Source organism: Monodelphis domestica, chromosome 2 (genome assembly GCF_027887165.1).
Source record: "Monodelphis domestica isolate mMonDom1 chromosome 2, mMonDom1.pri, whole genome shotgun sequence".
NCBI classification, from domain to species: Eukaryota; Metazoa; Chordata; class Mammalia; order Didelphimorphia; family Didelphidae; genus Monodelphis; species Monodelphis domestica.
In genome coordinates this window covers 359,120,359-359,132,444 of record NC_077228.1, presented here as the reverse complement: position 1 = coordinate 359,132,444, position 12,086 = coordinate 359,120,359, and positions in this window count along the sequence as shown.

The window sequence follows — 12,086 nt, the reverse complement described above, 5'->3', positions numbered from 1 at the left end:
TGCCTCCAGGATCAAAAATAAAATGGTTTGTTTGCCATTCAAAACCCTTCATAACCTAGCTCCTATCTACCTTTCAAGTCTTCTTATACCTTACTAGTCAACATATATTCTTTGTCTCACTGACACAGGTTTTATTCATTTAGCACTCCATCTCTTGGTTCTGGGCATTTTCTCTTGCTGCCCCTTATACATAGAATACTCTTCCTTCTCTACTCCAATTACTGAACACCCTGGCTTCCTTTAAATCCCATCTAAAATCCTACTTTCTTCAGGAAATCTTCCCAACCCCTCCAAATCTAGTGACTTCCTTTTGTTAATTATTTTCTATTTATCTTGTGTAGAGCTTGCTTGGTATATATTTGTTCACATATTCTCTTCCCCATTACACTGTAAGCTCTATGACAGCAGGAATTGGCTTTTGCCTCTTTTTGTATCTCCAACACTTATTGTAGTATCTGGCATATAGCAGATGCTTAATAAATCCACTGATTAATTGGAGAACTGGTAATAAATAGGAGAAAGGCTATATCTCAAGAATATGCTTCTTATAAAAAAACTCTTTCCTCCTAAATGATAATATAAAGTTAACCTGAAATCCAGTAGTAGACTAAGTGGACATATCTAAGGGGGAAGATTTAATTTTGTTTGTTTGGGCAAAGGGAACAATGACATTTTCCATGGGCAAGAGCAGAGTACTGCATTTCATTATGATTGCTTCCACATAGGGAGCATATGGCCTAGAAGTCAACTTAACTTGAATATTTTATCAATCATATGGCCTCATGATGCTAAATTTTGTGTTATATTTCATTTTTCCTTTTCATCTTAGCCATTTATGCTATTTCTCTCACCAAAAAAGTTAATGAAAAATCCATTCCTATTTAATCATCAGTTATTATAGAGCACCCACGATGCTCTCAACATTACTTATTTCTAGTAGTAAGCCTTTCATTCAGGCTTTAATTATCTTCTAATTTTCATCCTGTCTTCTCTATTAGTTAATAATTATTTAAAAACTATTGATAAGGATTGAGACTTAAGAAAAGAGAGAAAAGATATACATCCATCTTCTCCTCCAGGAGTTGCCTATTTCTTCATTTTACCAATTAAATTAGCCCACAATATATGGGTAAGTGTTTTCATATAAACTCTGTTTATATTGTTGATTTTCCTACTTTATTGTGCTCCTTTTGACTTCTTCATCAAGCTTCAGGAGCTTCTTCATTATCTGAGATCGCATAAGTGTAGAGCTAAGAAGACTAAGTAAAAGCATGGAATGGCCAGAGTTTTCTCCAATTTCCTTTCAAACAATTTTAATGCATCAACATGAAGTCTGGAGCTGCAGAACTAACAAAAGGATGAAGTTGAAACAATTGATAACCTCAAGACAACTTAAAAAATTGTCAGGAAAGGTTTGTCTCACTGGGGTGATAGTGGAGCATCATTCCAATGCAGCACACTGCAGCATAGGCTGTGCTCCAGTAAGATAACAGCAGTCCTTGGTTGTGACTTATTTGGCAGTGGTGGTTTCTGATGTTCTCAGCACTCAGAGAGTAAATGGGATAGACAAGTGGTCAGCAGGAGACTATGGGAGACCCTTTGCTGGCACTCGGTGCAGGATCTGTCTCATTGCCCATATACTCCAAGGTTTTTCCCTTGATATTATTGTTTCTTACCAAATACTGTGAGAGAAAAAGGAATAATCAACTGGAATGAAGAAACTTTGGCTAAAGTTAACTCAGGCCTTCTTGAAAATACCTTCAGTTCTGGCTATGCAGCCACTTGAAAAAAGGCTCCTTCCATCCATATGGCTAATATAAACAAACCTGTTACAGAATATCAACATATAATCAGATGTCTTCCCCAAATACTTCCTTTATATATCATCATTACTCTCCCCAAAACAGGCTTACAATTTTTCTGAGTAGAGAAGTTATATTAGTGAACTAATGGGGTCAGCATATGCTCCAGTCCACATCACATAATAATGAGAGTGAATCCATCTTCCCTCATTGAAAATGACCTACCCTACATAATCAAGGATCATCTCATGCTTAGTACTCAAGTTGGAACCCCAGGAGAACAAATGCAAGTTTACACACCTACCCCTAAAAGCAGAAGGAAGAGTTGAAATCTGGTCATCCTGCATTTTGAAGCTTGTTGACCTTTGATTTAGATTTTAAAGCCACTGGAAAGTATGATGCTTGTATTATATATTATTTAGTGTCAGTATATACAATTCTTAGTGGAAATACTACCCAGTTGGTTGCCATTATTAGGTCTAGAAACATTTGAGAACAGCTGAAGTAGACAGAAAAATTAGCAAAGCTAGACAAATACCCACCAAATCCAGAATGAGAAGTGCTATTATTCTATGCTTTTATCTTTAATATATTTATCTCAGACACATTTCACATGTTTATTTAGCCAGTTGTCTCATTCACACCAATGAAGCTGAAATTCTACAGAGGACTTTATAATATTGTGAAATTGCAAAGAAAGAACATACATGTACCAGTAATTTATTAGTTTAGGAATATGAAAAACTAGCATATTTTTTGTGGGAACTGAATCTCCCCTCTTCCTCACTTTGCATTTTCTAAACTAAATCTTATCTTAAAGCTTATGGCAAAATACAAAAACCATTCCTATTAAAAACACTAGAGAATATGGGAATAAATGGTGCTTTCCTTAAAATGATAAGTAGTATCCATCTAAAACCATCAGTGACTTATCTGTAATAGGAGCAAGCATCCTTAATAAGATGAGGAGTGAAGCAAGGATGGCCATTACTCCCAGTATTATTCAATATACTAGAATTGCTAGCTATAGAAATGAGGAGAAAAATTGTAGGAATTCAAATAGCAATGAAAAAATAAAATTATCACTCTGGAGATGATATGATGGTATAATTATAGAATCCTAGAGAATTTGCTAAAATTAGTTTAAAGTAACAAATTTAGCAAACTTGCATGATATCAAATAAACCCTCATCAATCATCAGCATTTTATTACCAACAAAGTCCAGAAGTAAGAGATAGAAAAGGAGCTTCCACTTAAATTAATGATAAACAATATAAAATCTTGGGAATATGAATTCTAAGATAAATTCAGGAACTCTATGAATTCATTTACAAAACATTTTTCACACAAATAAAATGAGATATGCACATATGAAAAATGTTAATTACTCCTGGATAAGTTGAGCAAATACAAGAAAAATGACAATTTAACCTGAATTAACCTACATATTCAGAGCCATACTAACCATATTACCTAAAAATTATTTTAGAGAACTAGAAAAAATAAAAACAAAATTCAACTGGAAGCAAAAGTTCAAGAATAACAAGGAAATCAATTTAAAAATATGAAGGAATGTGGTTTGGCAGTACCAGATCTCAAACTGTATTACAAAGCAGCAATCATAAAATAATTGTGTACTAGCTAAGAAATTGACTTGTGGATTAGTGGACTAGATTAAGCGCATAAAACTTCATTATAAATGACCATTGTAATTTAGTAAATCAAAAGATTTAACCTTTTAGGATAAGAACTCATTATTTGATAAAAACTATTTGGAAAATTGGAAAACTGTATGGCAGAACCTGGGAATAAACCAACATCTCGCACCATATACAATATAAGGTCAACATGGTACAGAGATCTAAAGGTAAGGGTGATACCATAAGTGAATTAGGGGAACATACAATCGTTTCCCTTTCATATCTATGGATAAGGGGAAAATTAGCCTTCAATAAACATTTATCGAATGTCTACTATGTGCCAGTTAGCATGCAACTGGGATATTATTTTAATTTTAATAACAAATTTCCATGTGAGTTTTCCAAGGTTATATAATCCAAACTGTCTCCATCCCTTCTTCCTTCTCTCCTCCTGGAGCTAGTAACTAATTTAGTCAGGGTTATACATGTATCATTACACAAAACATATTTCCATGTTATTCATTTTTAAGTGAATAATCTTATAAAACCCAAACCCTAAAATATATACTCAAATAAACAAGGGACAAATCATATGCTTCATCTGAATTCTTACTCCAACTTTCTCTGAAGGTGAATAGAATTCTTTTCCATGAGTCAATAAGGGAAGAATGTGGGACCAAACAAGAGGTAAAGAGCCTTATGAATTATAAAATGTATAATTTTGATTATATTAAATTAAAAAGGTTTTATTGAAACAAAACCAATGAATCAAAATTAGAAAGAAATCTAAAACCTGGGGTAGGTAGAATTTATAGCAAATATCTCTAATAAAGATCTAATTTCTCAAATATATAGAAAACTAAGTCAAATTCATAAAAATAAAAGCCATTCTCCAATTGAAAAATAGTCAGTTGATAAGAACAGGCAATATTCAGATAAGAAAATAAAAGTCATCTATAGTCATGTGAAAAAGGCTCTATATTACTTTTGATTTGGGAAATGCAAATTTAGACAATGCTAAGATGCCAAGCACCTCATGCCTATGAGATTAACTAACTAATATGACAGAAAAGGAAAATGATAAATGTTGAATGGGGTAAGGAAAAAATGAGACACTAATACACTGTTAGTGGAGTTGGGATATGATCCAAATATTTTGGGGAGTCATTTGGAACTATGCTAAAAGGACTCTAAAATTGTCCATACTCTTTGGTTCATCAATACCATTACAAGATCTATATCCCAAAGAACCATAAAAAAGGTAAAATGAGGTATTTACACAAAAATATTTATAGCTTCTCTTTTTTGTGATAGCAAAGAATTGGACATTGAGGGGTTGACCATCAATTGGGGAATGGATTAACAAATTATGGTATGAGAAAGTGATGGAATAGTATTGTGCTATAAGAAAGGACAAGCAGGATGATCTTGAAAAAATCTGAAAACACTTAGATAAACTGATATAATGTAAAGACAGCAGAATCAGAACAGTGTACACAGTGATAGTAATATTTCTTGATGAACAACTGTGAATGACCCAGTTAGTTTCAGCAATCTGGTGATCCAAGACAATCTCAGAGATTCATGTTGAAAAATGACACCTGTTCTCCAAAAAAGAACTAAAGGAGTCTGATTCCATATAAAAACATCCTATATGTCATATTCTTTTTACTTCTTTTTTTTTTTTGGTTTGAGATCTCTTCCACAAAATGACTTATATGGAAAAAATCTTTTACATGAGTTCTCATGCAAATTTATAACAGATTGCTTACTGACTCTTATATGGGGGACAGCTAGGAGAGAGTGAAGGAGAGAAAGTGGAAAGGAAGATTAGAATTTGGAACTCAAAAAAACTTAAATTAACATTAAAATAGTGTTTACATGCAATTGGAGAATATAAAATGTTATTATAAATAATGAAGTAGATCTAATCTGAGACATGATTTTCCTACCACATTAGTCATTGCATTGGTTGGATTCCACCTACAATAATCACTGATAATCAGAAATGATCTGTTTCATTAAATTTATTATTAATGGCTACAGGGAGGGCATTTGAAGTTTGATAATGGAGATCTCTAATTTAGTTGGTATGGACCAGACTTTAAAGGCAAGAATGTCTGTCTGCTTTTTCTTAGTTTCTGAAAAAGTCTCCCCTTTGGTCCCAATGGAGATGCATGCTCTATTTTAAATCCTTTTGCTACTGGGCTCAAGGGAATGTGCTTTCTTTTTCTCTGCATCCTAAGAAGTTCAGTACACTAGGGCTTGCCAGTCAATCAGTTTATGTTGCAGCATGGTCATGGAAAAGATAGTTAATATACTCATTGAGCAAACTGAAAAAAAATGGAGAGAGGTTATATGTAATGAATATTGGCTTCTTGGAAAAAATGTATTTTTTAGGACAATCATTTACCAAGATGAAAGCTTTGTCATGTTGTCTTTCCTTAGCATCCCCAGCTTCCTTGAAAAAAAAAAACAGATCATGATATATTCTCCATGAAGTCCTTCCTGATTTTTCAATCTCTAGTGTTCCCCCCACACACAAAATAGCTTTTATTAATTGTGCATATATTTTTATAATTACCCATACTTTCTTCCTGGAAAAAAACAAACAATAACACATAGGTTCCTTGAAGGCAGAGACCATTTTTTTCTTCATATCCTCAGTGCCTAGTACAGTGCTGAGTACCCATTAGTTTTTAATAAATGCTTGCTAACTGAATTATTCTTTTGAAAAGTACTTTAACCAGTTAGCTAAAATCATTATGAAGGAACCAAAGATAGCCAAGATCATAACAGGCAGATAGAGGAGCAAACAGCTTTAATATACTTAACAAATTCAGCCATAACCTTAAACAGCAGACTACTACCTTAACTTAATGTTTTTTTAATGTGACCATTTGACTTGCATATATTCTAGCACAGCTTTCTTTTATTTTAAGAGGAGAAACACACACACACACACACACAAGCACATCCTCATAATCCAGAAATTAAAAGTCATTATGTGGAATCTCGTACATAATGTTTCTTGGAATCCAGATGTCATCTAAGTCGTTTCTTAATTACTTAATAGTCTACCCTTGAATTCAATGACAATCGGAGTTATCAACAGGGAGCAAAGGAGGGATCTGGACCCCCTCTGTTACTTTAAAGGTGATTTTTATATTATCAGCAACCTTCATATCTGAGGGCAAAATTCTGCCATAATTCATGCGTTGATAGCAATGGCCATTTGGAGTGCAGGTTAATGATAAGCACCTCGTTGATATGGTTTAAAAAGAAAAACTCTTAAAGAACAAATAAAATAGCATATACCAAAAACTGTCAGAAATTATGGCCTATGGGAAAACCAGGATGGGACCCTGCTGATGTACTTGACTTCTTAAGAACAAGGTCATTTTCAGACCTGGCCAGGAGCAAAATGGCCAGGTCACTGGTTTGTGCTCTAAAAATTCCAAACTCTAGACAGATGCTCTGAGTAAGATAAAAGTCAATGGATGCTGCCATTCTTCTATTCTCTATTCCTATACCTCTCTCAGCTATCTGAATACTTTCTTTTTCTCCCATTTTTCATCAGGAACAAGAAATTAAGAAATTATTCCCTTCTTTGTATTTGCTTTTCTGCCAACACACTGTTGAATTTATCTGTTTCCTTTCTGAGGTGTGTGTATATATGTGTGTATATATATGGTAGAGAACTAACCTTGGAATCAGCAAGACTGTTGGAGTTCAAATCTTACTTTTGACAAGTTTTGACTGTGTGACTCTGAACAAATCACTTTATCCTTCAGTGTTCTAAAAAGGTGTCAAACTTTTAAGCAGAGCAATCTTTCTAACTCTGGAGTTCCTTTTATCAATAGATTCACAAGTCCAGTCCCTATTTCTATTATGAATAACTTAATATGCTTTACTTTACATCAAAGTTATTTATAGACAAAAGACTTCTTATATTGCTCCTGTCAAGATTCCCCCTTAGTAATATTAATTAAAATTAAGAAAAAACACCTGACAAGGTATACCATATCATGATATAGTAGCCTGCTACCTCTACTATGAGGATGAAGAAGACAAAGGGAAAATGGAACTATTTTTACAGTAGTGTCTATTATGTGTCAGACACTGTGTAAAGCATTTTTTACAAATATTATCTCAGCAACCACAAAAACAAATAAAACAAAACTTTCATCAGACTTCAGCCCATTAGGAAAGACCTGACATTGCTAGGTTCCGCCTTAACTTTAGATTCTAGATGAGCACAATCTAACCAAGTTGTCACTCTCTCCTTTTCCATGGAAGGACAATCATAAGAGAGAATACAACTTTATACGTAAAAATAGTCAGCTTCTTACCCATCCTATTCACATAGTTACCTTGAAGAACATCAGGAAGACTAAGATTATCATCACCTATACAATGAAAATGTTGTATGTGGTGACATCTAAGGCCCCATCTCTTTCTAAATCTATTATCCTAGGATTTGATAGCATCACATAGCAAAAGGCCAGTTTCTTAGAATAACTTGGGATTTATATTGATGTATTCTCCTAAGAATTTACGAGGTAGTGTCATAAATCATCTCACAGACTCAACAATTATTAAAGAAACCTGAGAAAATTTCTAGATCATAAAATGGCAAGGAAATCAAAGACTAAAGTGGCTAATTGACATTGCTCAAGGACACCCAATGAATTGGTGGTTTCCTATTCCTATGATACTCCTAGAAAATCAGTAATGGAATAAATATGTATTTCTGACTCCAAAAAGTAAGACAAAATGTGACAAATGGCTTTCAAGGGCATGCAAGGATTACTGGTCAAATGGGCTTTTGCCAAGGTCCCAGGATTCTTAATCCAGTTGATATATTATAGATCATAGACACAGAGCTAAAAGTAAACTTTAGGGTCAGCTAGTTCAACTTCCTTATTTTACAGATGATAAACTTATGGCATAGAAAAAGTGAGTTCCCAATGGTCACAGAGATAGCAAGTGACATTCATGAATTGTCTGACCAGTTGGCTGCAAAGGAAAGAAAATGAAGGCTGGTACCTCTGTGTGTGTCAGAATATACATATTTATATTTTTAAACTCAGTTGGGGATATTGACATGAAATATAAGGCAGATGAAAAGAGAGGGGCAGCTAAGCTGAATGATTAAGACAACTGAAAGAAAACAAGAAATTTAATAATTGAACTGTCTACTGTCAAAAAAAAAAAAGCAAGGGACAAGTGAAAGAAAGTAAATGAACCAGATAGAATGCAAATAAGCCATAAAAGTAAAAATACATGTAAATTGAAAAATGCAAATGGATTTGTATTTTAAAATGCTTAACTTTCAGAACAGGAAAACCTGTGATTCTTTTTGTTTGCACTTATGTCTCCTAATTCAATTTAAAGAGCAACATTTCTCTAGAAACCAAATAAACTGTGGTGCTTCCATTGTCACTAGTGTGAGAGGTGTCTGTTATTGGCGTGTATGTTTTTATGAAGATCTGAGGCTGGGACATATTATTGATCATTTGTGAATTTTATTTAAACAGTTAGGATCTCTTCAATGTGAGAGCCAATGTGTAAAAATTTCCCCAATTCTTATTTAGAGGAAACTGTATTCTTTTTTAAAGGAAAAAAATATATTCCAGAGGAAATGATCTTGTCTGGGCTAAGTGCTCTCTAGGTAAAAACTCAACTTTTGAGTGAAAAGCAGCATAATGCATGGAATGCTTGCATGAATTCCTTGATGGGAAGGTGCCTGCCCTTGAGATTGGAAAACACAGCTCCAGCAGTCCCAGACCACTCTGACCAGATTCACTTTGCTTACTCAAGAGCAGACAATGACAGCCAGAGACTTAGGGGGAGGGGATGAATCAAAGTTCCCCTTAGCCTGTGTCTCTCTGCTCCAATTTCTGTCAGCCTAGTGATATGACATGAGGTAGGGGATCAATCCAAGAGACACAAGATAAAATTATAAACATGGAATAGACTTCCTATCTGGCTTGCTTTTTCTCAGTGTCTCATTCTTCCTCTCCTTTCCTCCTTTCCTTTCATTTCCTTGTATTTATCTTGCTATCATTATCTCTCCCTCCCTTTCTCTGCCTGTGTGCATCTCTCCTCCTCTTTCTCCCTCTCATATTTTTTATCTTAATGTATTTTATACATTTCCCTAATCCTTTTTCCTCCTTCTTTCTCTCTTCTCTAATTTCTTCTCTCATTGTTTCCTTTATTCTCCCCTCTTTCCTTTCCTTTTTAAATGTCTTTTATTCACTCTTCTTTCTCTCTTCTTTCCTTCTCTTTTTTCTTAATATGCCCTTGTCTCCCTCCCTCTCCTTCACTCCTCTATTTGTGTGCTCTCTTTTTCTACCGTTTACTCCTCTCATCCCTTTACCCCTTTTCTTCCCCCATCTTCACTCTTTCAATGTCTGCTACCCATTATTTTCTTATTTTTCTTTCCTTCCTTCCTTCCTTCCTTCCTTCCTTCCTTCCTTCCTTCCTTCCTTCCTTCCTTCCTTCCTTCCTTCCTTCCTTCCTTTCTTTCTTTCTTTCTTTCTTTCTTTCTTTCTTTCTTTCTTTCTTTCTTTCTTTCTTTCTTTCTTTCTTTCTTTCTTTCTTTCTTTCTTTCTTTCTTTCTTTCTTTCTTTCTTTCTTTCTTTCTTTCTTTCTTTCCTTTCTCTGTTTTTTCTCTTAAACTTTTTCTCACTTTTTCCTTCTTTGTCCTTCCATCCTTCTTTCAAAGTCTCATTCATTTTCTTTTCCCTCTCCTTCCTTCCCTCTTTTCCTACTTCTTCCTCTCCCCATTTATCAGGCAAATATGACCATAGGTTGATGTTACTTTTTTCCCCTCCCTTGTGGATAGTGAAGTGCTCACTGACAACACTAAACTTCAGTCTAGGCCGGAGCCCAGTCACACTGATTTCAGTGAATTATGTATGGTGATTTAAAGATGATATTAGATTATGTGCAACAATATCACTGTACATATTAGATCACTCCAAATATGAATACCTATGGGGGAAATGGCAGCAAAGTCACAGCTTGGGCACATTATTGAAAATAAAGCTTATTGAAGTAGTTGAACTAATAGGCCCATGCACCAAAGTTTATGGGTACAAGTCAGCTGTCACTGGGTTGGCTAAGGGAGATATAATATTCTAGTCATTTCTCCAGTGAAAGGAAAATTAGCCTACTCTCTCACTTAATTGATATTCCAAAACTGAATCAAACACTCCTGATTGCTGACCAACTCACAGGTTCGCCATATGGCTCCAGATTCCTAAACTCAGAAATATGAATCTCTGCATCACTAACTTGGTTTGAGTATAGCCAAGCCTCAGCTGAGGTTCTCTTGCAGTATAAGTTCCCATGGAGAAGAGCAAAGAAAATGAAAGATATGGAAAGATGCACACTTCAGTAATTGTCAACACATTTCATTTCCTATGTGTCTTGTTTAGTGCTCATTCCATGCATGCATACATATTTCCCTGCATTTGCAGCATTAGATAATATTGTGAAGTCCACATGCAAAATTAATTCTATCACAAAATGAATTCATTTTTTCTTCTTTTAGTATGACTGCAATTTTTACTTTTGTATTAATTTGTATCATATCTGTATCCATCATATCTCTTATCACCATGTCCTTTCACAATCTGAATATATCTTATTCTAAAATACATTCCCATTAAGACTCTGCCTCTTAGTTTTTCTTGCCTCCTTTAATGTTCAGTTCAAGTGCCATCCCCTAATGAGGACTTCTGTTGTTTTTCCAGTTGTTAGGGTCCTCTCCTTACCTTATTATTTTGCATTTATTTTCTTCATATTTTTTATTTAATTTGTGCTTCAGCCAAGCCCCCAGCAGAATGTACATTCCTTAAAGGAAGGGTTTATTTTTGTCTTTGTATCATCAGTTTCCAGCATAGTACCTGCCACACAGCATCTATATAAATGCTTATTGAATGGTTGAAAATTATATAATAGATGAAAGCTGGTAATTTTTAACATTAGAAAATTGCTATGGTCACAGAAATATTAAATGATTTTTCTATGGTTGCATGGCTCTTATCAATGTGTCAAAGACTGGACTTGAATCCAAGACTTTGTGAGTATAAGAATAGCTCCCTATTTATCACAAAGTATTGTTTCTCTTATTTTGAATAAACTTGATAAATGTCTCTCAATCAATTATTAGTATTTTATTTCACCTTTAGGAAAAATTAAAGTCATGTAATATTTTCTGTTTACAAACCACTTTCCTCTCAACAACTCTGAAATTAGATCTTAACTCCATTTTACCAAAGAGGAAACTAAAGTTTAGAGAAGTCAATGATTTACTTGTTCTTGGCAACTTAACCAGCAAACGTTCAAATTCAGATCATGTTAATTCTAAGTCCATATCTCAGAGACTCATGGGATTAATAGAGAGAAAGGATCATTATTTGCTATTATTTTCATTTTAGATTTAGGGAAACTGAGGCCCTGAGTGATTATGTTACTTGCCCTGATTAAACAAAACTTTTGGCAACAATCAGAGAAGACTGACCTTAAAGCACAGATTTCTCCATCTTTTGGAATTTTTTTCTTAGAGAATAAAAAATGATGAGCACTATGCATTGGCATAATTACATTACAAAACAATGAATAATGTGATTC